The 27,882-nt window shown below is 44.6% G+C and overlaps 1 protein-coding gene across 7 annotated transcripts in view; it reads right to left on the bottom strand.

Annotated features, from left to right (window-relative positions):
* Positions 1-27,882, bottom strand: part of KCNIP1 (potassium voltage-gated channel interacting protein 1) — a 482,303-nt gene that overhangs the window by 154,205 nt on the left and 300,216 nt on the right. The window lies entirely within an intron of this gene.

Consider the following 27,882-nt stretch of genomic DNA (forward strand, 5'->3'; position numbering starts at 1 on the left):
TGGGTTGCAGGCTGCCATTTCCAACTCAAGGTGCTCCACGCGGTATGTCCCACATTCATAGATTTCTACCACCACTGGCTGCCCAATGCATCGGTATGACCTAGACACCAAACCACAGTGCGCTCCTTTATAAATCCCAAGGATGACGATAACGCAAACGGCTGTCCCGTGCGCGCGGTCTCCACACCCCTGCACGCCGCAGCCCCAGGCGCTGCGATGACCATTCTCTAGCACAAGCAATGCAGCGGCCGCTGGGCAGCTCCCACCCCGCGGCACTGGGGTTGCACCCACCACTGCACGTCTCTGAAGAGACTGTAGTCTCTGTAGCTTTTCACAGTAAAACCTGATTAAGAGGATGTTTTGCTATCCCCAGTGTCAGTGTATTTTGACAGCTCTGTAGGAAACATCAGCCTATTTTTCAGAGTGGAAGACAGAGATTTTCCTACTATGTTTCTACCAGTACATGGGATCTGACTATCCAGCTGGCCCAGAGTGAGTGTGTTTGTCTCCCCATGACAGATGGGCACGCCTGCTCTCCTTTCTCCTCCTCCTCCTCCTCCCCAGGGAGGCAAGCCCTGCAGGGACGCAAGAGAGAGTCCGCAGTTTTTCAGCTCCAAATCGGTGGGGGAACACAGGTGCCAGATGTGGGGATCTGTCTCAGTGGGGGTAGTGGGATCTGCCAGGAGCCACCACCCAGGGGACAGCAATCCCATCACTGAAATGATGCACAGGTCCAAGAAATGTTCCTCAGCTGAAAACTCAACGTTTACATAAAAAGCTCCTGAAACAAAATTACTTCCAGGCTCAGCACCCGAGATTTTATTACGGCCCCATGCACCTGGTACTTAGTACATCAGCAAGCAACGGTGACGTTGCTTAGCAGGTACGTGTTACACGGTGTACTCCAAGGATGCTTTCACTCCTTGTTCCTCTGCTTTGGCTGATTGTGGAAAATAACTATTGCCATCATCTGCCATAAGGAAGGTGGTAAAAAGGAAGATCTACTTCTGCTATAGCTGCTTCTCTCAGGAATGAAAACATGGCTTTCTGGGAACCCTACTAGCAGGAGTCTGGAAAAGAGGCATGGCAAACCCCAGGGACCTAAAGGGCAGCATCCCCCACTGCACAGGGATATTTGGGACTCCTCCATCACGTAGCTGTATTGCAAATAGCAAACTCCCACCTAGCTGTGAGAGGAGGAGCAAGAAAACCTCAAGGAATCTTAAAGTGGAATTTCTGTGCTGCGCTATAGCTATTAATGCATTTCAGAAGAGTTGGTCTAAAGCTAAGTCAAAAAGTGGGTGACTTAAAGTTAAGGATCTCAGCTACTACTTTTTGGTGCTAGAATAATGCACACCCAAAACATGTGGGCCTCCTCATTTTGCGTATACCTGGGCTGCGGAAATTATTGAGCTAAAACACTCACTTTCTATTTTTACTTTAATAACTTTGCATAGAGAGCCTCCTAACACCATGCCTAGCCAGCTATGGAAAGCCAGGTGTTCAGCTAACATGATATGACAATGAAATAATTCTTTAGAAAAGATTTTAGGACAAAGAATACTGCACTTTGATCTGAGTGTATGGAAAGCAGAGCCAATCAGAGCAATGTTGATATTTGGCTATCCTTCTACTATGAAGACAGCAACCTAATGCAACTGTTTGTGGAAATGTTGGCACAAACTGATAAGCAATTTACTAAGAAAGACAAGTCTGCAGAAGCCCATGATACCTGACGTTACTTTGTCCATTCTCCCTTGAAAATATTGTTTCACGTTATTCTCTTGCGCATTTCCAGGGTATTTTTCCTTCCACTGACGGCATGCCAAGTACATGGACTGGCTGCTGATGCTACATAGGGGACTGTTGTCTGTTGCTGATTTTGCTTATAATATAAAAAAAAAAAAATTATCTGCCATTTTCTGAAAACGAGAACGTAAACATTATAACCTCAAGAAGAATTTAGTAGCCTGATAAGCTTGTTCCCAAGTTCCTGGTGTGTATCTTCTTACCATTGCTTTCATAGCGTGTGTGTGGGGCCATATTCCGGTTGGCGGTTGCTATGCAATTCACACTTCTGTTATATTTCTGTCTCACATGAACACAGAAAGCAACATCTGTGCAGGAATCCACAAAGCAAAGGGTTTCTTGGAAAGTGGGGCAAGAACATAAGCATATGCAAATCACTCCAGCAACGGAGCTCAGAGAGGATGCTGTGGTTGAAAGGGCTCTTTGAGAAACAGGGAGAAGCAAACAGAAAAGGATGGCTTTATACATCTCTGCTAGAGACTCAAGAAATAAAAAAAGTGAAAAAAATAAGATGAAATAATACCAGGCTAAGCCTTCTACCTCCATTTGGTGATAACTCATTGTTTCCCCCATTCTAAGAGCTGTAATCTTTATCTAAACACAGGAGAGATACATATATATATATATATATATACACACACAATAGACTGAAAAATAACTTCATTCACTGCTATACAGAACCTGGTACTAGGGGCCTCTGCCAATGTTGCCTAGACAAATACTGAGTAATAACTATAGCATAGTAGGAGGATAGGAGATGGGATACTTTTTTGACCAGATGGACATTCAGGTCTGAATATTATGGAAAAGGACATCTGCATCAGCTGATATGAAAAATGGAATACATCTAGAAATAATCCAGAAAGCACTAGAAATTATTCCCTAACATGATACAAAACTTTCTTGCTATTTAGGACATGTAGCTTTAGTTAAAGAGATACAGAAGGACTTCAGATTAAAACACATTAATTTCTACATCATCAGCCAATGAAAATATATTTGTACGCTATCAGAAGCATCTGAAATAATCGGTCTCTCAGAAGCTGCCAAATCCACCTTATTCAAATGCAAATGCTACACACTACAATGCAGTAACTCCATGTCCTGGAGGTCTCGGCACCTGCAGTAGCACCATAGCAGCTGGAAGGGAAATTTCTCCTTTAGGAACCCGCAGGGAGCTGCCCCAGGGGTGAGGAAGCACTGCCTGCTGCTGGGGCTAGCAGAGACTTCCCCCATGCTCCTGACGTGACTTTGGGTAAGTCTAACTTGCCAAAGCTACCATCACCTCAGTGCTCCATCCACGGTGAAGACATCGCTGCCCTGTGCCGAGAGGTAGCCTGAGGCAGGCAGCTCAGTGATGAATGAAAGGTAAATGCAAAGAAATTTATCTTATTGTTTTGCCCTCTCCAACCGCCAACTGAGTTTAATTTATCTACTTTAAAATTTTACCACTACACTGCTGAATCAGGCACTACCGTCAAGAGGCTACTGGAAGAGGCCCGCTGGAGCCGCAGGGCCTGACGCGGTCTCTCCGGCAGGTCACCTGCGGGCAGAGCTGTGCCCAGAGACGCGGCAGCACCGCGGGACCGTATCCAAACACGGCTGCAGGACCCCACCCGAATAAGGAACTGGGAAGGCAAATCCAATATAAATCTAAAAAGGATCTTATCCCCACCTGGTGGCATTGATGTATTTGCCAAGAAACAAAAGCAAAGAGCCAGTAGTCAGCCTTAGCTTGGAAATACCATTTTCTGCAAATCGCACTTCAATCCTAATGTAACAGAAATAACGCGATTCGGTGTTTGTCAAACACTGACGATTAATGGCAGATACAGCTAAAACATCCTCAGATTCCTGGCGTCCGGACTTAGTGAAGGACTTTGCAACCCTTCGAACAGAGGAGCGCGGCGCAGCGTTGGCTGCTCCAGCTGCGCGTCCCGGTGCTGCGGCGGCTGGCGGCCGCCGTCCCCGGCCGTGGGCGCTCCCGGTGAAGCCCGGCCAGCGCAGGATGCTGCTGCCCTCTGCTGTCACTGTTCCACAGGACACGAGCAATGAGTATTGCAGGAGGAAACAGAAAAATGACGATAACTATACAAATTGAGGCTTCTCTCTTAGGAATTCTCCTACTTTTCTGGTGAATAAATGACTCCAATGCGTGCTTTACTGCCTTCGCACATTAACACTAACAAAGGGGCTATTTGGGCAATCCTACAATAACCTTGTGCCGCTGTACAAATAAACTTTGGTGTTTGTACGTGCAATCCTTGAAAAACCTTGTCGTCGTTCCTACAGATATTTGCATTTTCCGCCCAATCCTCAATAGACACACAACAGCAAACACGCCTCAGCGGATGATAGCCAAGAGAGAAAAACTTGCAGTAGGTTTTAGCGCATGCGCTGGTCTGCACCTCCTGGAGCAGGAGCAGAGGCAGCCGCTCGCCCGGCCCAGCACAGGGTGACATTGGCTGTCAGCGCCCGCGGGGCCTCGCCAAGAGGGTGCCGTGCCGTGCCGTGCCCCCGCGCCGGGCCAGGCAGCAGCGGGCGCAGCACAGCCAGCAGCCGGTAGCAGCCAGAGAGAGGAATGTGGAAGCCAGAGCCAAGGAAGCAACAGACAGAAGCGGCCAGGGCCTCTCTCTTTTTGTTGCTGTTTTATTTTATTCATTTCCCCAATTCCCAGCCAACGCAGCCCCAGATAATGGCAGGAAACAGCTAAAAGGCAGAGTGTTCAGCCCCAGCACAGCGCTGGGTGTCACCAAGCTGGAGCAGCCAAGACTGGCTGGCCGGTGGCCCAGGGAGATGCCAGCTCCAGCCAAGAGCATCCTTTAAGGCTTATTTCATACCACAACCTTGCCAGGCTCAAAGTCAAAGCATTTAAAACTTTCATTCAAATGAAGTCAATGCATGTTAAAATATGCAAATATAGTTATAAGCGTTCCATCTTATTTGCATTATTGAATTTCTGCCCTTAAAAGTAACTACTGGCAGTGGGGTGCTGAGAGGTGATAAGAGCATCACAGTGCCTGTCCCAGCCACAGGACACCTCCCGGACCGTGCTCGTCCCTGGCAGTAGCAGGATTTAAGTCAGAGCCTCTTCTAGTGAGTAGGGAAGGGTAACGGTCACAGGGAAGAAAGGACCAGGGTAAAAGGTAAGAGGGGTATAATGGAGAGTGCAATGAAATGTAAGAAGCGTTGGTTTGATGTGGGTGTGTACTAGATCAGGTTGCAAGGAGATGAAAGCATAGCTCTTGAAAATGAGGATGTAGGAAGAAGATAAAGATAGGAAGTCCAGACTGAAAAGAGGCAAATATACCAAGGGGCCATTTGTGCCACCAGCTGGCAGCATCCGCAAGGTCCCTTTATGGCTCATGCTCCCTGTCCTCTTTTGTCTGGCACAGCGCTGAAATGACATCCAAGTCAGGACTATTAAAAATACTCATTGGTCCCTTTTAAGGAGTATCCTAAACAGCATTTTTCTCTTCTTCTGGGAGTGCAGAGGGTTATGTGAAGTAAGGACAGGACAAGACAAGGTGCTTAAACAGAGCAGTTACCTGTAGACCAGTCATTGGAGAAGAAACAGACCTTTTAACCTGAAGTCAAAGGATGGTGGTGCATTGCCTTCTGGCTAAACCCAGCTACAGCAGATGTCTTGATCTTACCTTCTTACATAACATAAAGCATATACTTAGAGGCAGTAGGGACTCTCTGATAATTGCCAAAAATTATAGGCCCACCGCTGCTTAACGTTGCCTCTTTGGAAAATCGCACCCATAACACTCAAGCCTTCTTTCTGTTTTTACACCCACTTTAGGAAAGTAACTCAAACCCAAAGCACTTACTCGGATACGGACTTCTGCCCCTGAGCAGCGGAGGCCTGTCATTCAGTGACCAGCGCCCCTGTAATGGGCTCATTCTGACAGCAGCACTCGGATATACGCGCGCTGCACTTCAGTTTTTAGGAGGAAAGCAAGAAAAGCGAAAACTCCTTGTTTTCAAAAAGTCTGCTTTCGAAAGTGCTAAGACATCTTCTTCCAGGTACAAAGAAAGCATTTGGAGAGGGGCTCAGTTTTTTCACAGCATAATCCACTTTGTAGGTGCTTTCTTAACAGCTTCTCTCTATTTATGACTAAATTGACAATCCCATGAAAGAAATCGCACCTCTGAAGCTAAAGCAGCTTTGCATTCTCGGGGTTGTTTTATGAAAAAACTATAGTAATATAGACACCTTTCAGAGGAAATTACCAAACATTTGCCGCTGTCATAGGCAGGCACCGGACCTCCAGACCACAGAAACAATAAATACTTAACCTGCAGCAAACACATTAAATACTCGGCCAGTGGTTTGTATTTCCACTTTCAATTTCTTTGCATTTGGAATTCCTTTGGAATTAACTACTCACAACTTACAGGAAATGAGGGAAATTTTGTCATTTATGTCTGACCTCTAACACAGCCAATGAACTAAACATCTTTAGCTTCGAGGGCACTCTGCGGAGCAGGAATGGAGAAAAAACATCCTGGAGCCCAGGAACTACCCAGTTTAAAGGGCACAGATGGTGTGACGAACACACATTTCATCTGAGCATTACTGATAGCTCACTGCACCAAAGACAAATTGTCATAGTGCAAATACTACAGGATGGGTTATATTCCACATGGTTAACCCCATTTAGAAAAGCATTCAGGCATATGGGTATTCCCATCTCTATTCAGAGCGCTCAAGGATATACTTAGTTTTCTAGCTGATGAGATCTACGCACATGCCTAATTACTGATTTGAAAAAGGTCTGGAGATGCTGCAATGATGGATAACACAGAAAACCCTAAGTGAAAGCAGGATCTTCTGAAAAGTAAGTGGCTAAATTGAATGAGCTACACCCCGTGTAACTGCTAGGTCAGAACATTTTGCAGACTACCCACCCGTAAATTAACGCATTTCAAACAAAGCCATACAGCCCCTACCTTTATGGTAGTAAAGGCTGTCCGTAATATTGCTTTTATTCAACTAACCCAACACACAAACCAAGTCTTTTCACTAGCAGCCAGTAATTTACACCCAGTAGAGACATAAGTGATTGGTGACTGCAGTCCCTGGAAACGTTATCTTTTCACCCTTTCCTTACTCCGGGGAAACTCCTCCTCCTTGGACTGAGCCAGTGGATAGGGGCGAAGGAGGAGGGACTACACCAAAGGAAATTCCCTACAAGACAAGTAAAACCCATATCATTGAGCTGTGCCTGCAACGCCGTTTTTGTATCAACATCAAGCATTACGGTATGAAACACTTCATAAAAGCGCGAAGGTGCATCTGGGGAGCTCTGGAGATGGAGCCCCTCAGGTCTTTGGCTGTACCAAAGAATAGATGGGGCAAGGCCGAGGCTATAACACCAGCTTTTCTTTTACTCTAGTCCTTCTCTCACAATATATATGGCAACAATTGCTTTTACAGAAGACCCAAACAATGTCACTTTCTGTTACAGATGTGAGCAAAAGAGCTGAAGGTACATTTTGTCTAATCATTCTCAGACATTATTTTTACCAATATGCAACTGAGGAGACTCCAGTCACAGAGACAAGAAATAAAAACTAGTTACCTGATGATTCTTATGTTGTTTTTTAAAAAATATTTTTGAAAGGAACAACAACAACAAAAAACCCAACAACAAAATAACCCCCCACAACTTTTTCTCCTACCCAGATACCAAGTGCAGCCCAATCTACAGTGGTGGTTGTGCTTCTGAGAGACTGGGAAATCCTCCTTTGAGTACACTGCTCCCTCGGTTTTGTATGACGGTTTAAAAAGGCTTAATAAGCAGCCTGAGATTTCTTATTGCCATTTTTTCATTTCCTGCGTTATCACAGGCAGTTGGCATAGCAGCTGATAATCTTAACAGACTGAGAGAAACATTTTATAAAAAGACTTACAGGAACTAACCTATCTCCAGTGAATTCATTTCCACTTTGAGTTTTCTACAATCTCAAAGGCCATCCCCATTTCACACTCTGGGGCGGCTCAGATGATGTAAAGTGTTCTGTCATAATAGCATCAAAGTGAGAAAAAGTATTAAATCTCCTCTCGGGTACATCAATGTTTAAAGTTCAGGAGTTTGCAGTAAATGTGAAGTTTCTGGGTTTTTCCTTTCCTTTTTTTTTTTTTTTTTTTTTTTTAAGTTACTGTGCAGTAGCTAAATCATTCCCTGATTTTAAGTGGTTTGTACAGCCTCATTTCAATAAGATTACTTTACAACACACTACAGATACAATTCAAGGGACCAAAGACCAGGGCCATCCCAGTGCTCCTTACTTGCAACCAGTGTCAGGCACCCGGTGTCCCTCTTGCCTGCGATTCCTGCAGTGTCCGCACCCACACGACCGTGCTGATAACACACGGACGCTGCCCAGCAAAATCACTGGTTGCCTCAGGTGGAGTATAATTACGCCAGTGGGTGGAAACTTAGCACAGACTTCTTGACCTAAAAGGCAGCTGCAGTCCTGTGGATGGCTAGGTGCAATTAGTAAAAACAACTGGATGTGAAGAAATGTGGAAGACAACTTTCTGCTTGACAAAATGAAGTAATAGCTCTCAAGGACTAACCCCAGCAATTGCTGCAGGAAGGAAATGGGGAAAAAGCCAGTGCCAGGCAGATACAGACAACGGAGGCAGCTGGCTAACTGAATTAGCAAAACAGCTGGTCCCGAGCACTTTCATTTAAACTTCTGGGTACAGATTAGAAGCCAAAAGATTCTCTTCCTCTCTGCTGTATTGGGAAATACAGCTCACAAGAATGAAGCATGGTTTTCAAAGTGACAAACTGCACGATAAAAGGGGAGTAATTTGGATGTCCTACCAGCACATTACAGCAGTCCACCCACAAAGCTGACTGGAGTGAAAGCACTCGCTATTCCTATTAGCCTGAAAACATGAAATTTCAGCTGTTCTCTGCCCTGCAGGGAGGGGGACCGGCATTCTTTTACATTTTCAAAAAAAAAGAATTAAAATTACCAACACTTCAAAAGTCACAGGGGAAAAAAAAAGACAAATAAAAATACATTTATGTTTACTACGATGGGTCAATCTGACCTGTTTCTGACTGGTACCAAATTCAATAGCTAATTCCAACTTAAAATTAAAACCAATTAAAAACTGTTCTTGTGTTCTGGCTTCCATTTTGAAATGATGTTGTAGGACAAATTTGGCTGCATTTAACTTTTTATTTTAATCGTTTTCCCCAAAGTAGGGATTCCTCTACCCGAGCCTTCAGTGAAACTTTGGCCAAAACAAAATCTTATTTATTGATTGGTTTTCTTTCGCTAGTAGAATTTGAATCTGTCATTAGATATCTCCTGTCATAATAACAGCTCCACAAAGCTGATATTTTAACAGCCATGTACCTCTCAGTATTTGTCCAGCGACCAGCGCGTGCAAGCTGATGGGCCACTGGCAGCATTTGGTTATGCCTTGCCATACTTTGGGGAAAAACCACGCACCAAGTGTTCAGAGATCGAGCTCCAATCTTACATCCTACAGCCCGGATTCTTCTGGCATCTGCACTCTGTAATAGTGGGAGCTTATTCTTCCTAAGGCAGGTATTGCATCTGCTTTTTGGATGGTTTTTTGATCCTCAGTACAGCTCGCTGTATACACAGGTCACAAATTACTCTCATCATGAAAGCCTGCTGATTTCACACGAAGTTGAAAATGATCCATCAAGCCAGAGAATGGATGTTTTCCGTGATGAAACAAAATCTCAATGCAGTAAAACGAGACCCTTTTCACTACTGCCCAACCTTCTAGTGTAAGTCATGTGAACCAGAGCCCACTTTAACGACCTTTTTCTCCTGAGAGCCCCTGGGAACAGTCTAGTGTCTGGAGGAACTGGATGCCCAGCTGCCGCATGACCAAGGAGGGCTGTCCACCCCGTGTGCACAGCCCACTGGCCCTCTCCTTGTCCATCTCTGAAAGACCCTCAATAAAGAGGAAAAACTGGACAAACCTACCACTAGAATAGGTCTTATGGCTCCTAACAGAGCTGATGGAACACTGCCACTCTAGTCCTTGTAGCCCTAAACTCCAACAAAGCTGTCCCTGCAAACTAGGGCAACAGTCCCGTCTTATTCCAGGTGGTGAGAAGAGCAGAGACTGGTCTCCCTCCTTCTCCAGGGCCAGCGTGACAGCTAGCAGTAGATGTCCTGCTTCTCTCATTCCGCGTCCCACAGCATGTCCAGCCATGTCACAAGGCCTTCTTACGGAAACACAGATTCCCAGAGCCTGATAGCTGTTCTTCGGGTGCTGATTTCCATAAGCTATAGCTAGGAAGCGCCTCAGGCTCTCTTTGGATTTTGCCTCCAGGTATATGCATTTTTCTGTCCAGAGAAGGAGGCTATTAGAGCAATCAGTAGCTTTCACAGAGAAGTCCTGTCTTTTGCAGGGGTCTCTGCAGATTCCCTCTATTGTACTGACATTAGGAAGTATCCCAATGAGTCCCTGCTTCCCAGCGATGTTAGAAGTGCTCGTACTCTATCAGAGACAGAAACCAGCCCGTGCTGCAAGAAAGATCACTGCATGTGTTGAAGAAGAATGGATGAGCACTCTTTAGCTAAACTGAGGTCTCTGTGGCTCGTGCAGGAGCAAGAAGTAAAGCTCTCTTTTCTGAGCTACCTTTACCCCCAGGACTGGCTAGGCTATATACAGACACCAGCATTTCATCTCTGCGGAGCTGTTGCCTTTGGAGAAGAGGAGCACCCTTCTCAGATAATTCCTTTCCTTTCAGAGAAAAAAGGTTAGTAGTAGACTAAAAGCATATTTTTCTTTATGTATAGGATGCATTATCTTAGTCTGCTGAACTGAATCATAGGCTGCCAAGTGCTCTTGGCATCCCTATCTGTGGGTATAGCTCCATGCATGAATTAGTGTTTTGTACCGGCCAAGATGGGCGGGGGGACTGGAACGGGGGCATTAGTCACTGTGGAAAAATAGCACTGTGAGACGTGACCATCTCTCACACATTTTGAGGAACATGCATTGAACTACTGGTGGTTACTTTTCTGTGGGAGGTATTTCTACTTTTCTGCCTCCAAAGCAAGCTGTTTTGTGCTATGCAGAGCCTTTTGCATAAGTCCAACCAAATTTTAAATGCAAATACCTGAGATAGGATTTATATAAAACAGAAGCATACGGATTTGCAAGCTGAATACCTCTGAAACAAGAAGAGCTAAATATAGAGATCTGGATACAGCATTTCAACTTAAAATCCTATTTCAGGTGCTAAGCATAGAACGATATCCCTCCATAGGGGTTAGACAGTCTATGCAACACTGGTGATTTCATATCACTCATTGAGGAGAACTGTCACTTCGTATTAAGAATGAGGTAGTCAAAACAACTGTTATTTTAAGTGCAGTCCTTCTAAAGTATTCTGCAAGGTCTGTGGGAGTAGAGCTAGGCCTACACTGATTCCAGAACAATATTTGCATGGCAAGAAAAGAACCTGTGAGAACAGAGGAAAAAAATGAGACAACCCATTTTTGTAGGGTGAGAGATATGCTTGGCTAAAGCAAATTAAGGAGAATCATTCCCAGCGGCAGTCTAAGATGAAGCTAAATGCTGGTGATCCCCGCTTCGGGCAGACTAGTGCACAGAAGCACATGCAGAAATCCTCTCAAATCCAAGTCTGCCAGCCACACATGTCTGCCACAGACCACCCTGACTGCAGAAGCGTCCCCTGACTTTCCAAAGGCCAGGGAGCGTCCCTGCCCCAGCACCAGAAGGTACCTCTTCCTCTCAGGCTCTTCGGAAGCAGTCTCTGCGGTCTAGTGGGCACCTATCCTGCTGCCTTCTGGATGTTTGGAAGCAATGTGCCACTGTCCCGGGCTCTGCATGAGTGGTCAAATGTGTCAGTCGTCAGCATCACTCCAGCCATCGCAACAGAGCTCTCCCGTTACTTCAAAATCACCCTTCTCTCAAGTCAGTTATCTTAAAAATATAAAATATGTATTTAGACCACACATAATAGGCACAGTTAGAAACAAAGTCGCAAAGACACAGGTGCCAAAAAGGAAAGAAAAGTAACACTTGAGCTACTTCACACAGCCTCACACTCGGAAACCTGCCTGCCTTTCTCATTCATCAGCCCCAGGGCTGTAGGCACTTACCTCTCCCCTGGGGTCTGGGCTTGTCCTGGCCAGCAGCCTGCACGCCTTCCCCAGCAGGCGTGTTTCCATACTCCCTGCCTTTTCAGGGTTTGCCTGGGTTGTCACCCAAAGGTCCCAAGGGTTCCTGAGCCTTCAGTACCTCAGGAAGCGGTTCAACACTCCTCCCTCCGCAAGGACTGTCCTCCCTTCTTCAGAAATACGAATATCCCTTTGGCAGCCAGTCATCAAGTGCAGGAGTCCCCACCTCCTAGTACATTTCTACTACATCAAGGGACAGAATTTCTTTCACATTCTGTGAGGCAACGGGTCTCTGCAGAATACCTATTCATACACTGACTTCATACTTTGCATCAACATGTAAATTGAAACCATAGTTGGCATTTAATATATGCAGCTCATCACTAGCTCTTGATTGAGATCAGACAACAGCAATCAACAGCTCTGGGAGGGAATGGATTTGCGATGACCCCCGTCAGGTCCTTCACTACCATTTACATGTGAAGGCAAAACACACAGCCTGATCAGCGAACATTTTCCCAGTTCAAGCTATTCTGATGGTCTGTTCTGTGAAGTATTCTCTGACCTGCTTTAATCAGGCTGAGGTGGTGCTGATTTGTGACGATATTTCAAGCAGAAATTGATCTGCTGGGATGGATAAAACCTTCCTGTTACAGTTGATGCAGAAGGGAAACACTTATCCAGCCACACGGGATGAATTCTACCTGGTGTTTTCCAAAGCCTTCCGTGTAGTTACGGGTGAGTCTGTGATCCCCTTTGTGAGCCGCCTCGTGGAGAGCCGGCCTCAAACGGGAAGTGTTGCCAAATTAATTCTGTAATGCTGTGGATGGTACTACAAGCTACACACATTATTGAGCTAAATTAATTTCTGCTGTACCTGAGCTGCAGCTGAGGAATGCTGCTTACTGGGCTGGGAATAGCTTGTTTGTTGGATCTATAAAATATTGTTACTCAAACAGTCCAGAGAGCTCCTTTGACACAAGTTCTCTTTCCCCTGAAGGGTCTTCTTTCTAACTGGAGTTATTGATCCCTTTGGCTTCAGACAGGAAATAATCACTGCATTAGCAACCACCAAAATGGTCTTCGGTCCCTAGAGTCCGTTCCCTGACATGTCATTGATTTACATTTTTTTTGAGCTGGGAATGTTGTTAAACTCCTTTCTGATAAAAACCACAGTACTGTACAATGTATTTTACACTTGACTTTTTGACCTGAAGTTTCAGAGTGTGTGTGTGTGTATTACTCTTCAAGCACGTCTCAAACAATTGCTGCTTAATTCTGCTACAAAGCAGTGTTACTTTATTTACTATGGAGGAAAACTCTATCAGTGCAAAATAGACATCTCCAGCTCCAACATGCTGGGTTCACTGTCTTAAACCTGCTGCAATAGAGAGATTCATAGCAGTTCACGGGCTGATGTTAGATTCCCATTAGTGTCCGCTCCTTTAAAGAGATGTCTGACTTCAGCAGGCAGCTCTAACAAGAGATCGCATGGTACCTGGTAAAATTTGGAATTTCCCACACACTGCACTGCAACATTAAATTTCTGTATTTGCCATTTAAATACAAAATAATCACTCCTGAAATTGCATCATGGTGCTTCTACATTCACATGTTAATCTAAGCCTGGCTTCACCACCCGGCGATGCAATCGCAACTGCTCTGAAGTGAACACATTGTTTACTCTTTTTCAACCTAGATGTGGAATAGGAGCTACGTTTAACTGGTGACACAAACCAGCACTCCCAAACCTTGCGCTCTGTTTCCAAGCCCTGGAATGCAGTAGTGCCTTCCCAGCATTATCCTCAACACAGTGCCAGAGCCAAGAGAAACATGGATCTGTTTGATAAATGTACCTGTAACTTGCATCTTACCAAATACTGCAATGCCTTATTAGTATAAAGAGTCAAAGCTGTTGGTGTCAGCACAACATAGCAGAGCATCCAAGCGTGTCTATGGATGCCTCAGCATGCCGGCGGGTTGCAGGATGCAGTTGGATGCACTGGGGGGGGTGCAGTGCCTGCATTGCCCATTTAGCAAATCCATCCCGCTTGGATTTGATTCTGATGCTGTTTGCAAAACCAGAACAAAACAAAAGAGTTGTGCCAATCTGCCTGCAGCGTTAAACCAGCTCTTAGGGTTCTCTGATGAGTGTCTCAGGTCTAAACCAAGAAGATATTTAGTGGGTTGATCTCTTTGTAGGAAATAACATTTAAATTTTTTTAACATGTCTTTGCAAAATGGTGATGTTATCTGTCCAAAGTGAATTTAATGGGCAGCTGAGGCGTAAGGGAGAATCAAATTGTCTTTATTACTGGCAACCAAAGCTACATTGAGAACAGATTCCCAGAGAGCTAATCAGGTGAAAGCACGGGTTCCCATGCAAGGGAGATTACCAGGATTGTACCAGGGGTGCAAAAGGTGGCCATGTTCTTGGCTAGGAGGCGATGAATCATAGAATCATAGAATCGTCAAGGTTGGAAAGGACCCTTAAGATCATCGAGTCCAACCGTTAACCTAACACTGCCAAGTCCATCACTATACCATGTCCTCGAGCACCACGTCTATCTGTCCTTTAAATACCTCCAGGGATGGGGACTCAACCACTTCCCTGGGCAGCCTGTGCCAGTGCTTGACCACCCTTTCGGTGAAGAAGTTTTTCCTAATATCTAACCTAAACCTCCCCTGGCGCAGCTTGAGGCCATTTCCTCTCATCCTATCACTTGTTACCAGGGAGAAGAGGCCGACCCCCACCTCGCTCAGCCTCCTTTCAGGTAGTTGTAGAGAGCAATAAGGTCTCCCCTCAGCCTCCTCTTCTCCAGACTGAACAACCCCAGCTCCCTCAGCCGCTCCTCATAATCTCACAAGTGTCTCACAGCTATAAAACTGCGCGCACACACACACACCCCGTTTGGAAAATTATTGTCTTAATGGTGTGACTTGCTAGAATGCATAGCTCTGCAAATGGAAACTGCTGTGCTCACGCACAAGTTCCCTATGGGAGCTACCTGCTGGATTTCAGGCAGTGCCGGGGAACCTGACGCAGTCCCGCCACAGGTTATCAGTATGCCAGGACTGAAAGGGCAAAGGAGGGAAACACTTCTCACATGTGGAAAGCAGTGAGCTTTCCAGCAGAATCCCCTGCCTGTTTTTAAGACTGCATATATTTTCACGAATGTTACTGAAGAGTTTTTCTGTAACTTACCAGTATACAACTCTGAATCCAAAACATTTGCATGGAAAACGTCCCACTTGAAAAATGTGTGATTGGGGCGCTAATGAAGTGCTCTCTTGAGCTGCAACCTCATTTATGGAGAACACGAATCCATTAAAAATGGATTGGCTTTCACAAGAACCTGCATGACCTCCATAGTAATTTCAAATTTATAGAGCAATTTAAGAAAATGTTATTTGCAGAACATGACTGCCTCGGCAAGACACAGCAGCATCAACCTACAGCAAGGGCTCGGAAGGTTTGTAATCAACCCAGGTTCAGCATACCTGGCTGAAGCTATCTCTTCTAGTATTGATGACCAGTATTGGCTGAGTCAGTGTAGTTCAAAGACTAGCAGTAACTACGATTTATAAAGATCTGTCCTAGCAAGGTTATTTACCAATTTACTGACATTCTCAGAATCAGCAAATTGACCGCAATTTTCCAATCTCCATATTGTATGTGGGAAGTAACGTGAACTTTTTGAGTATAGACTGGTCGAACTGAATTCCTGGTGAAAGAGTACTGAGCTGGTTACAGTACAAGCCTCCAGATCTTCAAATGTTGATATGTGAATATTCTTCGTGGTTTATTTTAAAACGTTTCCTATGTGTGGTGCAATGAAACAACTTGAACGTTGCATACAGGTGCCCTGTACGTAAAATACCATCGTGATGCCTCCACTGTCATGCTGAACAGACGTCTTGAAGCAACATAAAACCAAAAGGAAAATACCCATAAAAGCGATTTCACTTTCTTTTACAAAATAGTTTTTACGGGATGTTTTGTAGACAGCAATAATTTCATGCAAAGAAGAAAAATCTTGGTTTAATCTAAATTTCAAAAAAAACTGTTTCCACTAGCCATCTACTTTAACCAAATCTGCTATAGACTTTTTTTTTTATTGCTATCCTCAGTGCATTTTAGCATCTCAGTAAACAAATGTAAATTCAAGTCAGCAATTAAAAAAATGAAGTGTAGTCATAATATGCCACCTCCATTAATAGACAGCGAAGTGCTGTTAAAATCCAGGCTAAACTTTACCTTTCGTCCAAGATCAAAAAACACCCAGTGTAGCTTCAGACATGCTAACACTAGATAGCACTTTTCATACCTATCTTTTTCAATGCATGCATTATTTTAAGTCTACTTATTAGTGAACAGTTCATTTCCATAAATGCTTAATTTATAACCCTCATCAGCAGGCTTAACAAGCCAAAGTCAAGACCCCATTAAAGCCCCATTTCATGTTCCTCAGGTTTACACAGTAAGCCTCAGTAGCCACAATTTATTTTCATCTCTGAATCAGCTGATAAAAATTCAAGAGTAATTTCCACTTGTGCTGCACTATGGAGTTGTAAACATTTATGAAGATGCTAAGAACTGGCCATCAAGAACATTAATGGGCAGATTTTTACCTCTCATGCCACCTCCCCACTGTTGAGGCACCTCTGACACTTCCCCAGCAGAGCACAGGCAGGAGGAGCAGAGACAGTGAACGGTTCATTCGGAGCAGAATGACAAACAAGTTCAAAACCAAAACACGTTTTTGGCAAAGTAGCAAATTTGCTTTCTTTCACTGAAAAGGGCATGAGGCTCCTGGGGAGGGAGGAACATGCTTGTCCCAACCAGAGAAGCCCCTTCCCAGCCATTGCCTCCTGCTGCAGGCAGGGATGGCGGGAAGGAGGGATGGTGGTGGTCGTGCCCCTGGGCCGCCCCCACTGCCCCCATGGCACTGTGGGGCCCCCCGAGTGCCTGTGGTCCCTGTCAGCCCACATTCCCCAGCTGCGCGACCAGAGGGGCTGCAGCTTGGGCAAAAAGCTGTTAAAAGCCATTTTGGAGGGAAATGCTCCGCATTGGCCATGCACGGTTGCATGGGAGAGCAGCAAGGCCTGCATCAATCCAACCCACTGCCTAACCAGTAGAGCCAGTTCCGACAGCAGCCCCCGGGGACGCAATTAACCTCTAAATTCACATATTTAACTTACTGTGTCTGAAGTGTAAATGATGCGCCATGGGGCTGTTGTGCTGCACAGTGATGGCAGGGGAGGGATGTGGGGCCACACCACCAAGGTGGCCATCCCCCACCCCAGGGGCTGCCGGTACCCCCAAGCTCTTGGACACACACAGCCAGAGCAGCCCAGGTTGTGGGAGCCTGGCAGGACCCCACATCACACCACTACCAGCTTCAGCAAGAAGCTTAAAAACTACTTCACCTTCTCATGCAGCAGCCTAGCGTGGGGGTGACGGTGCAGACACTCAGGTCTACCAACACGAAGCCTCGGTGGCCAACTCTGCTGCAGTATTTTTGGGCCTATGAAACAAAATGAGGATTTGCCTGTCCATCCTGCATCATATCACTTGCTACAGCTCGCCACAAGCATCTTGCTTTTCTGCTAACAGGAAGGAGAAACTCTGCCTGAGAGCGTCACGCAACCTGCTTTGGAAGAAGCTGCTTAGAACAGCTACCAGGGATTTTGGGCTACATTTTAGTGGTTTCTCAGATTTCAGTTAGTCTGAGACATTGAGGGTCTCCCCACAAGACACGTGTAAAATTAACCTGCAGCAAACAGGTCCTTCTGCACCGACCAGACATACCTGCATTATACAGCTATGGCTGTGGTATCTGGTAGTCCATTCTCACTAAGACAGCCAGCGTGTTTCTAGGCAAAATGAGCTTCTCCCTCTGTGATGCTTCAGAGCAGAGGAGGGCAGCTGACGGAGGGGTTTCATTTCTGAAGACTTTTTAAACTGCTTGCCTGAGTCCAGTGAGGAAGAGGGAAGGATATTCATTTTCCTTCAGGGCTTTTTTTCTCCCCCAACTCAAAATGATCAAAGATGAAAATCTCTGCATCTAATGAAGGAGGAACAGGGACATTAAGCCAGCTGTCCTACATTAGTGCTGTTGGCCTCAGGTTTCTTGGGCTCAGTCCTCTCTAAAATGAAATAACGTTGTGTTCCTCAGAAAAGTTCCAAATATTCCCTTTTAGCTTTGTGTAGTGTACAAAGCATTGAAACTTTGGTAATCACTATGCAAGAGAGATGGTTTTTGTCTTCACCTAGCTTAATCCTCTCTTATTCAGAGCCCTTATCAGACAGGATATAACATATAAAGGACTTTTAAAGCTTTGGGCAACTCTTCAAAATTACTTCATCAGTTTAACTTCTGGAAAGTCTATCCAATACGTCAGCAGGCACTGGGAGCTGGAAGATATCTGGTGATCCCCACAGATAAAAGTCACCCAGAAGCATAAGAGTTTAAAACTTGTTTTTAAACAAGATTTTTTAAAATCGTGCTACTTGGTTAAGCACTGTACAACTTGCAGCGAGGGCCTTTGTGAAGATTTAGCAGCATATAAATGTTTATTCCGAGCACAGAGGAATGGTCACTATAAAAAATACTGCCTTTATATGCAATTAAATGACCTTTCTGCTCTTGCGGTACCTGACAAACTGCATAGCAACCACAAGGATGACTCATGGTTTATAATATTACATACAACATTCTCTAAATTATTTAAATGTCAAAATGAATCTGCACTGAGTGTTCTTAGCATTACCCTCAGCCAAGCGGTTCTTAGACACAGTAGTTTGATGAGGAGGTCGTACAGCTAGAAAGCAACCCCGTAACCCAACAGATGTGTTCTCAAACTGTGTTTTTAAAAATTAAAGAACCTGACAGTAAGTTGCTTCCTCTCTGTAGGCTCTTTAGACCTTCTTAGACAATTAAACACATAGCTATATCCTCCTATGAAAAAATACAGCTTGATATAAAAAATCCTGGTGAAAGGCTACTGCCCCTGGTTAAACTCTACAGGGCTTTTAAAGGTGAAGACCTAACCTCAGCTCCTCTCAGCTCACCAGCTTCAATGAGAAGTTTGCAGCAACATTAATCAGCATGAAATAATGAGACTGTGAGAGGCAGCGTGTGATTTCTTTATTTCATCTTAATTATAATTTAAAATTTTAATGTCAGGAATTTGACAAGTGTTCGAGCAAGGAGAATTATTGCCTCAACAGCAGTTAAGGTCAGGCAGAGAAATGTGCTCAATTCCAAAGAAAAGCAATGAATTTGTCCTGTAACAGCAATGCAATTCAAATTGTTCTGCCGGCTGCTGTTGACAGCAAATGGGCTTGTTCAGAAGCCCAGCGCTTCTTCCAAAATGAGGAGCCAGAAGTAGACCCTACCACAAAGCCAATTTTAGCAAATGGCAGGCTTTTGGGAAAGGACCATCCAACCCCACTGAAAGGGAATATGCTCCTATAACACTAGCAGATATCATTAGGTTGTGTTGCATGGACATGCTCCTGCAACAGGGCACAGCATTGGTCTTGCTGGTAAGGAAGAGGCAGGCAAGGCGCTCCCAGACCTGGCACTGGGATTTTCCCTCTGGTTCCTGGTCTAGCTCAGCTGGAAAGCGAGGCCAAACAGAGGTCTTATCCCTAAAGCGTGACATGTCTCACCTCCAGTGGGAGGGCATGCCAGCGTGTGGCCCAGCCTGGGCAGTGAGGACAGCACAGGCTCATGGTTCGGGTTATTCCCAGGACTTGGGCTCTCGTCCCTGTGACTGCATGAGACCATCACATGTGTGTGAAGCTATGTTCCCTAAAACATGGGATACTCTGACAGCATGGCCTAAGGCCAGTACAGCTCCTTGGACACTTGGCCAAGTGTCACACCGTCTCCTTTTCTCACTTGCAGCACATCACACTCCCTAAGCAATATATAACGTCTTACAAAACCTCTTATTTTGACCGTAGAGATTCCAAGCCAGACTTACAGCAAGCTCACATCCACTCGCTTGACAGCCTTCACAACAATAAATAAATTCCTAAAATACAGGGGTCAGATTATATAGGACATCTTAGGCTGTTGGGAGGAAGAACCAGGCAGTATTGAGTCAAGAGATTTAAAAGAATTAGTAGAAATTAAAATGAAGACTAGAATGAGTCGCTATCTAGGTAAATGTTTTACTTGAGAAGATCATCACAGCTTTCTAAAGGGGAAATCATGCCTTACAAGTTGACATTATTAGAGACATGACAGAGGCTATCAACAGAGGACAAGCTCCCCCCAAAAAATCTGTAAAGTACTAAAAGAAAGAAAACAGTCATATGATGGCAAGCGGCTCGGCACAGCAGAAGATATTTCAATTCCTTTGGCAGCAGATCTGTTTTCCGTGTAATAGCACCTTTTTGAAATGAATTTTTATAGACAGAGTGATTGATAATATAGGCTGGAGTAGAGCAGCATTATTCCCTGGTAGTGCTAAATGAGCAGCTGCCACAGGAGATAGGCATTACTGTGTGTACATAACCAGGGCTAATAAATGGGATTTTTAAGAACAAACCTTCTCATAGTGAGTTTTTTCAAGAATGAATATGAGCAGGAAAACAGTCTGTTAACTCCATTAGTTGTAACTGTGGATAGAATTGCACTGCATTTACAGCACTAACACAAGAAGAACAGCCATTGCTTTGATGGAAACAGGGTTTATATCACAACAGCTGGTGTGATGCCAGGCAGGGAGAACTAAGGCTAGCGGATGCAGCAGGATACCTGTCTGGCAGAAACTAGGAGCAGAACTTCAGATGGTTTCCGTAAGACCAGCAGAACCACAAACAAACTCATTCTCCATCTCAGCAAGAACCTAAAAGATGTTTTTGGCAGTGCCACCAACATCGCCATGAGGCTGCATTAGTAAGGTTTCAAACCATTTGACATACATCATGTATTTCCTTAATTCTTGCTTGTACTTATGTTAAGGAGCTAATCTATGCAATTTGTATTGAAGTCTATTAAGAAATGGCAGATTCATCATGAAAAAACACTACCTCTCTTTCAAAACTGCCACAACACAGGCTGTCATTTCATAAGGCGAACCGAAGTCCAGGGCTGCAAAGATCTAGCACTCAAGGGAGAGGACAAGCCCGGATTATTCTAACACAGCCAGGTCTCCCCAGGCTGGTGTCAGTTCTGCCTTCAGCATCCCAGCTGATGAGCAACAGTGGGAACGTGGACCTCTCCGTCAGGTTAGACTTTCAGTGCAAGGGATGTGCACCTGCTTCAGGCTGTAAGCGGATATGTGAATTATCGACACGAGGCTGAAGAGACAGAATTAGACTGGAGTGAATGTTATAATGAGTAATTTGAGTGTCTCATTGAATGAACGAATAGTTGAGGTTGGAAGGGACCTCTGAAGACAAAGTACTTAATGGAGGATTAACTGGCATAGGTGTATTTGTTTTCCATGCAGCACAATTCCCCCTAACGGTTTAACTTCAATGTATAGCGAACCGATGGGTTTGTTTTCCAAAGATAAATATTTCTCCTGTGAATTTCGCACTCAAACTCAGAATCGAAACTCAGCCCAGACTACAAAGCCTATGTGCTCACGCTCCGATCCAGCCAGCCCAAATTTGGCTGCAGCCTCCCCGCTGGTGTCTTTAACAGCCTGAAGCCAGCTGGCAGCAAATCCTGAGGACGGGGACTGACGAGAGCCTAATTACACCCCTCGCCCTGCCACGGCTGCCGCAGGGGTCTCGCCCTAATGGCACTGGTTTGCAGGAATGTGCTGCACGCACAGCGCTAGCTCAGGAACAGTCCCAGACCTGCTATGGATAAACTGTCGAGAAACATCTATAAAAAGTTTGTAAAGGAACAGATCACGTCTGTAAATGTAACTGCACAGTTCTGGGCATAGGATGATCTATTTTTAAAGGCTTTTCTCAATACCTTGCTTCTGCAAAACATTATCTTGTGACCACAAAAGATTTTGCCATTCTGACCCTTTGTACTTTAAACAATTACTCTTCCAGGTGAAAGTCTTCCACTACCCCTTAACTGAGACACTTGAAACTTAAATAGCCAGCTTTGCTCAGCTGGATATAGGAAATTTGACTAACAATAAAAACGATGGTGCACAGGGTCTGGTGTTTAAAATGACAGGAGAGAAAATGTTATGCATTGGTGCAACAGCAGGTCCACCACTAGATTAAGGAGCTCAACACGTTATACTGAGCCCTCACCATTTGAGAATGCCTTTTGAAATAGGACAACACAAGGGCATAACCATCTGCTGGTTTGTGCCTTCTTCTCGTTGTTTTATATTCAGTGAATAAGTGCAGCCTCCCACTGCACAACTTGGGGGGAAATTCTAAGCGTTTGGCAAATTGTCCTGCAGATTTCATTGAACTGACAGAGAAAATAGTTCAGATGTTCTGCCGACACCACTGAAAAGCATTTCTTAAGCCTAAAGCCCTTAAGCTGTTCTATTTTCGATGCAATACTGAGTGTGTTCCTGTTTTGCCAGGACCAAACTGGCTTGCTTCTGCCCGCTTCCCCAGGTGAGTGCAAAGGCCCTGCCCACCTGGAAGGGGAGAGCTTGGCCCCAGGCCCGAGCAAGCAGGTACCTGAGGGCACGTGGTGGATCCCACACAGCCAGCACTGCTGGGGCACCCATGCTTTCAGATGCGGAGAGGTTTGGGAAGAGTAGTGAAGGATTACTTCTTACTAACCTAGGATCTAAATCTAGTGTAAAAGAACTGTCATTTTGCAACAGAAGTGGTTTAAATGAACCCTCAGCATTAATTCCAGCAGGCTAAACTCATACACAAACACTCTCACTTCTCAAGGTGTCCACTGAATCTATTAGATACCCCGTTTACTTGCCCTTGGCACTCTGGACTTCAACCTTGCACATCCTGAGTTGTACCAAACACCATTCTAGCTCCATAATAGCTCTATAAACACAAGGCAGCAATAAAAAGAAAATCTCAAATACATAAGACTGATAAAGATGTAGCTGGAAATCTTTCTTGAAATGCCTTCATCAGAAGTGGTTTGTACAAACCTACTGAAATCATATGATGCTTTAATGTATTTTCAAATCATTTCAGTTGAATTTCCATGATATTGATTGCAACAAGCATAGTAAATATCTTAAGGATTTTAATCTTTATTTTCCTAGTTAAGTCCACTCTCTGTGTGCCCAGTAGCATATAATAAGCAGTGCTTTAATGATCTAATCCCTAAAGAGATGTATTTCATCTTTCCTTTTTTTTTTACTAAGGCTGTACTTCAAAGTGAGCCATATTCCCTTGTTACCTAAAAACCTGGCTGTAATTCCTGGGAGCAGGGAGTGATTCATATTTGAAGAGCCCTCTCTCATTTTTTATCTCAGAGCAGCACAGCAGCTCAGCTGCTGGGGCCCAGGATCCATGCCGGGATGTGAGATAGGAGCCTGGAGGCGCCACGGCCACAGTTTGGACACAGGCCACCCCTCAGGTTTGGGAGATGTAAGGTGTGTGGCAGGGAAGGGGGATGGCGCATGTGGCTTGGGGGACCTCTCCATAGGAGGTGTAAAGCAGGTGTCGTTGCAAACAGGGTAGTGCTTGGCATCCCATGAAAAATTGAAAAAGCATCTCCAAAAGCTATGAGGTTTAGCTACTCCCAATGCAGTACAGCCCACGGTATATCAGAGTAGTCCTTGTGTTTTATGCCCTTTGATCCTGTTATGGCTCTCCTGTTATTTTTAAAGTCACAACCCACGAGATAAAAGGTCGTTTGTTTAAATATGAAATTACTAGCTCCCTTATAGCAGAAACTTATGGAAAACGAGGCTTGCAGAGCTGATTGAATTTGAGCTATTAAAACAATTACAGATTTATTGATGATGGACTATAATGTGCTTGCATTAAAGAAACAGAAATTCCAGTGAGACTTACTTGTTACGGACATGAGTTAACGATCTTTGTATTTAATTATATTTTTTTAATAATCTTTGCTTTTTATTTGGCTGTTGGCTTTAGCTCCAGCAGCGAGATGCCTGCAAATGAATGTTTCTATGTGACAAATTACTTACATTGTCTGTATTTTGAGTTTGAGATAGGAGCCTTTAAAACATGCAGGAAATTAATCACTGGACTTCCCTCCCTGTATTCTCTCTAGTGTAACTGTAGTGAAAAATATTCAAGGAAATTACTGACAGGTGGATATCTGCCTTGATGGGAAACTTCTGTGCAGAATCACCTACGGACATCAGTGAGCAAAGAGTGAGAATAAAGCCAAACGGTCTGGCCCCTTCCGCAGGCAGCTGCACGCTGAGACCCCCCACACTCAGAATTGTGGTTTGGCCCCAGTCACCATTATCCTAACATTACAGATGTGCAAAACCTACAGCCAAGGCAAAAGCTTCAGAAAGAGGTACAAGAACATGTTAAACTGGAAACTCTTTGTCTTTCCCTGGGATAGAGAATCTGTGCTGCAGAGACCCTGGGAGCTGTACGGACATGGATTTTAACACAACAGGTAGATGTAAAGTCAACTGAAACTGGGCATGGACTAGAAGGACCACAATTTGCTTATTTTCAAGACTAGAAGTTGAGTTATGGGACAAGGAAGGACTCAGAGTGATGCCTGCCTAAGTGACACATGTCACATGAAAAAAGAGACGCGTGTAATTAGCATGTGTAAATATCTTCTGCACACGGAAGGAAAGGGTAGGAAATAAGAAGGTATAGAAATATTTTGGCACACGTGCTATTTTGTGAAGCTCTTCTGGTAATTTAGCCTTTCACTTTTCTGTACTTCGCATACATGAATGTTATAAACATATATAAAACATAGTTCCTTCCCAGGAAAGGTTAAATAATAGATTTAAATAACTTAAGAAGAAACTAGAAATCCTGTCATTTCACTTGAAATTACATGAAAATTGAGACTGGCCTAATTTATCTGTGGAAAAGCCTTGCCCTTTTTATAAAATTGCCTTGCAGGAGCAGACCGGGCACCTCGCAGCACCGGGAGCTCACATTGCCGACAGCAGCAGGGAAAGCTCAGGGCCTGTGTGTACCCTTATATCCAAACAGTCTCGGCTCTGGGAATCTTCAATGTTAACTCCTGCAGTGAGATAAACCCTGCCCTGGCACTGAAGCCAGTGAGGGCAGCTGCCTTCCCTCGGTGCCTGCCTGCATTTTGCCAGATGAGGTCAGCAGCACCCAGCTACACTGAAGTTTCCAACCAGCATCCATGCGTAGCGGCACAATTACATCTACACAAACGTAAAGCTCCTTTTTGCTCGTTCATCTTATATGTTTTAGACCATCGTTATGTTATCCAGACTTATCAATACCAGGCCTGCAGGAAGCAGAGTTTTTGCAGTCTAGCTTATGGCAGGGACCACAGAGAGGGCAATAATTCTCCTGCACTTAAGCACCCTTAAAAAACACTTAATTTCATTCCGAATCTCATTTTGTGATTTTGACCCTGCTCGAGTGTTGGTTTACTACCCCATACAAGCACGGAGCTGTCGGTAAGAGGAAACGCAGGGGGGTTGGAGAGGCAAAGCAGGTTAGAGCTGCTGTAATTATTTCTGATGTGTGTTTACATTTCAACAGTTGAGTGCATTTAAAGAGCAGTTTGCGTTGGGCCTTACAAATCTGATTATTTTACACCACTAGGCATAGTCTTAAAAGCCTTTCCCATTTACCACCTACTGTTCCTCCTGTTAGCAAATCTTCTCATACTTTTTGTCACTTGACCTGGAATGCACTCACTCAATATGCTTATTTCCACAATTTTAAGACAGCAGTTCTCTTTCAAAAATATTTTCCCTAAAACAAAACCTTTAAGGCCACTGCAATTGAATTTAAGCACCATCGTCGCATCCCTGCACAACACCCCTGGAGAAGCTGGCCTACCTTGACCTGCTGATCTCGTCCCTCCAGAGACTTTCTTCTCTTTTCGTTGCCCTTTGCACCACAAGTGCTGGGTTTTCCCCGGAGCTATGACAGCTCTCTGCAAGGCCACCAGTGACACCGGCAAAATAGTGTGGCACAGCTCCAGGACAGCACTGCCTACTAGATTGTTTAATTCCTTACTCTGTCCCTTTTTGTGCACGCAGGCACACACATACGTACTGTAGAGCATCCTGAAATAGCCACTGAAGTAATCAAAGTGTTTTCCTCTGTGCTGGTGTAATTCTATGGTTTGGCTGTGCAAATAATTCATGTTTGGATTGCTACCAGAGAAGAAAAAAAGCAAAGATTTCTGCTTGATCTCAGCTTTGATAGTGCTAAAATATCTCATTCAGTCTGGAGGGAAAAGTCACTTTCAAGCACTTAAAAGCAGCTGGAAGCGTCACCCAACTGCCGTAAGGGTGGGACAAGCCAAAACCGCTCTTGCAGCCCTGTGGTCAGAGGCAGGGCTGCTCCTCCATCTCTGATGCCCTGAGCCTGTTCCCAGACCAGAGGAGTTTGCAGATTCTCCCCCAGACCAACTATTTCAGTAGCTGGCAGGTACAGCTGAGACACTCACGCTGGTGATTTACATGAAAAAGCATTAATATGGCTTTTAAATGATATAAATTATGCTATAAAATGCAGATTATAGATCCCCATGCTCTTGCTGAAATTAAACGCTGCCTCATCCTAAGGAACAGAATTGTTTCAAGAATTGTCTGTTGAGTCATTTTCAGGTGTCTTCACTGCTCATTACTTTCAGTTACATACATATGTATACAAATATATACATATGTGTACACACAATCATTTCAAACACCCTAAATTACATACAAGAGACAGTAAACGTTTTATTTTTCTGCCTACACAGTCCATGAGAAGTTGATGAAAAGAACAGGGACTGAGAATTATGTGCCACGGAAGAACACATCATCTCAGATTAAGACCGCTCCAACTCAGTCCCGATGTCTGTCTTCTCCAAAGGCAGATTTAATTTCCCACTGGCAAGCCAAAGCCATCCAAACCAAATGTCTATACACGGACTCCTGAGCCCAACGCCAGCTTTCAAAGGACCGGCTGGAGGTCTCGGAGTCCCTGCATGTGCCAGCACAGCCATCACAGGAGCCCTTTGCCGCCCTTGCAGCTCAGATCACTCCTGCACATGCTTAAAGATGCTTTTAGAGGCATCAGCTTTTACATGGGGCTGCACACATGAAAGGCACAGGGGTGACTGGGAAGACTAAGTAACATCTGCCAGGAGAATTTAGGCTCCTAACACCTTTGAATGCTTTTCAAAATATTGACTAAAATCTTGCCTGTAGAGCATCATCTCAGAGCTGAGATTTCCATCTCAGAGAAACTAACCCCTCCCAAGCAACAAACCTTCCCATCCTGCCTGCCGGCCTGGCGTTACCAAATGCAGCCGACTCTGGCGTCACAGAAACCTGAGAGGAGCAAAGTGAATCACTCCACCTCTTCGTACTGTTCAGCACACGGATTTCCAGCCTTCACTGACCCACACATCATGCCCCATGCTGCTGAGCCTTTTATCACACTCCGAAACACAAATTTTTAATAATTAGGCTAAAGCTCCTCACTGCTCCCTGAAGCTGCACTCTTGCTTATGCCCCTGCCAATAATAAAAACTATTTTTGCAGTGCATTTTTTTCCACTGCATGAAGCCATAGGTTTAACCTTGTTAGAAGCAACTAGCTGCTTTTGAAGGATACTGTTTTCCACTGTTCAGACCCAATTACATGGCACATATCAACAATATCATCACTGAGCGCAGGACGCCAAACTGCTGCTTCCACTGGGAGGCACGATCTTGAGAGTTTTCTTTCAAACTATCAGCTGAAGAATTAAGCAGCAAAACGCAGACAGGGCTATTGAAACGTCAGTGGAAAACTAGAATATGTGGTTCTCAGGTTGTGGATTACCACTGGAACCGT

Source organism: Nipponia nippon, unplaced genomic scaffold, assembly GCF_047370975.1.
Source record: "Nipponia nippon isolate SJK-2023a ecotype South Korea unplaced genomic scaffold, ASM4737097v1 scaffold_21, whole genome shotgun sequence".
In the NCBI taxonomy this organism is placed as follows: domain Eukaryota; kingdom Metazoa; phylum Chordata; class Aves; order Pelecaniformes; family Threskiornithidae; genus Nipponia; species Nipponia nippon.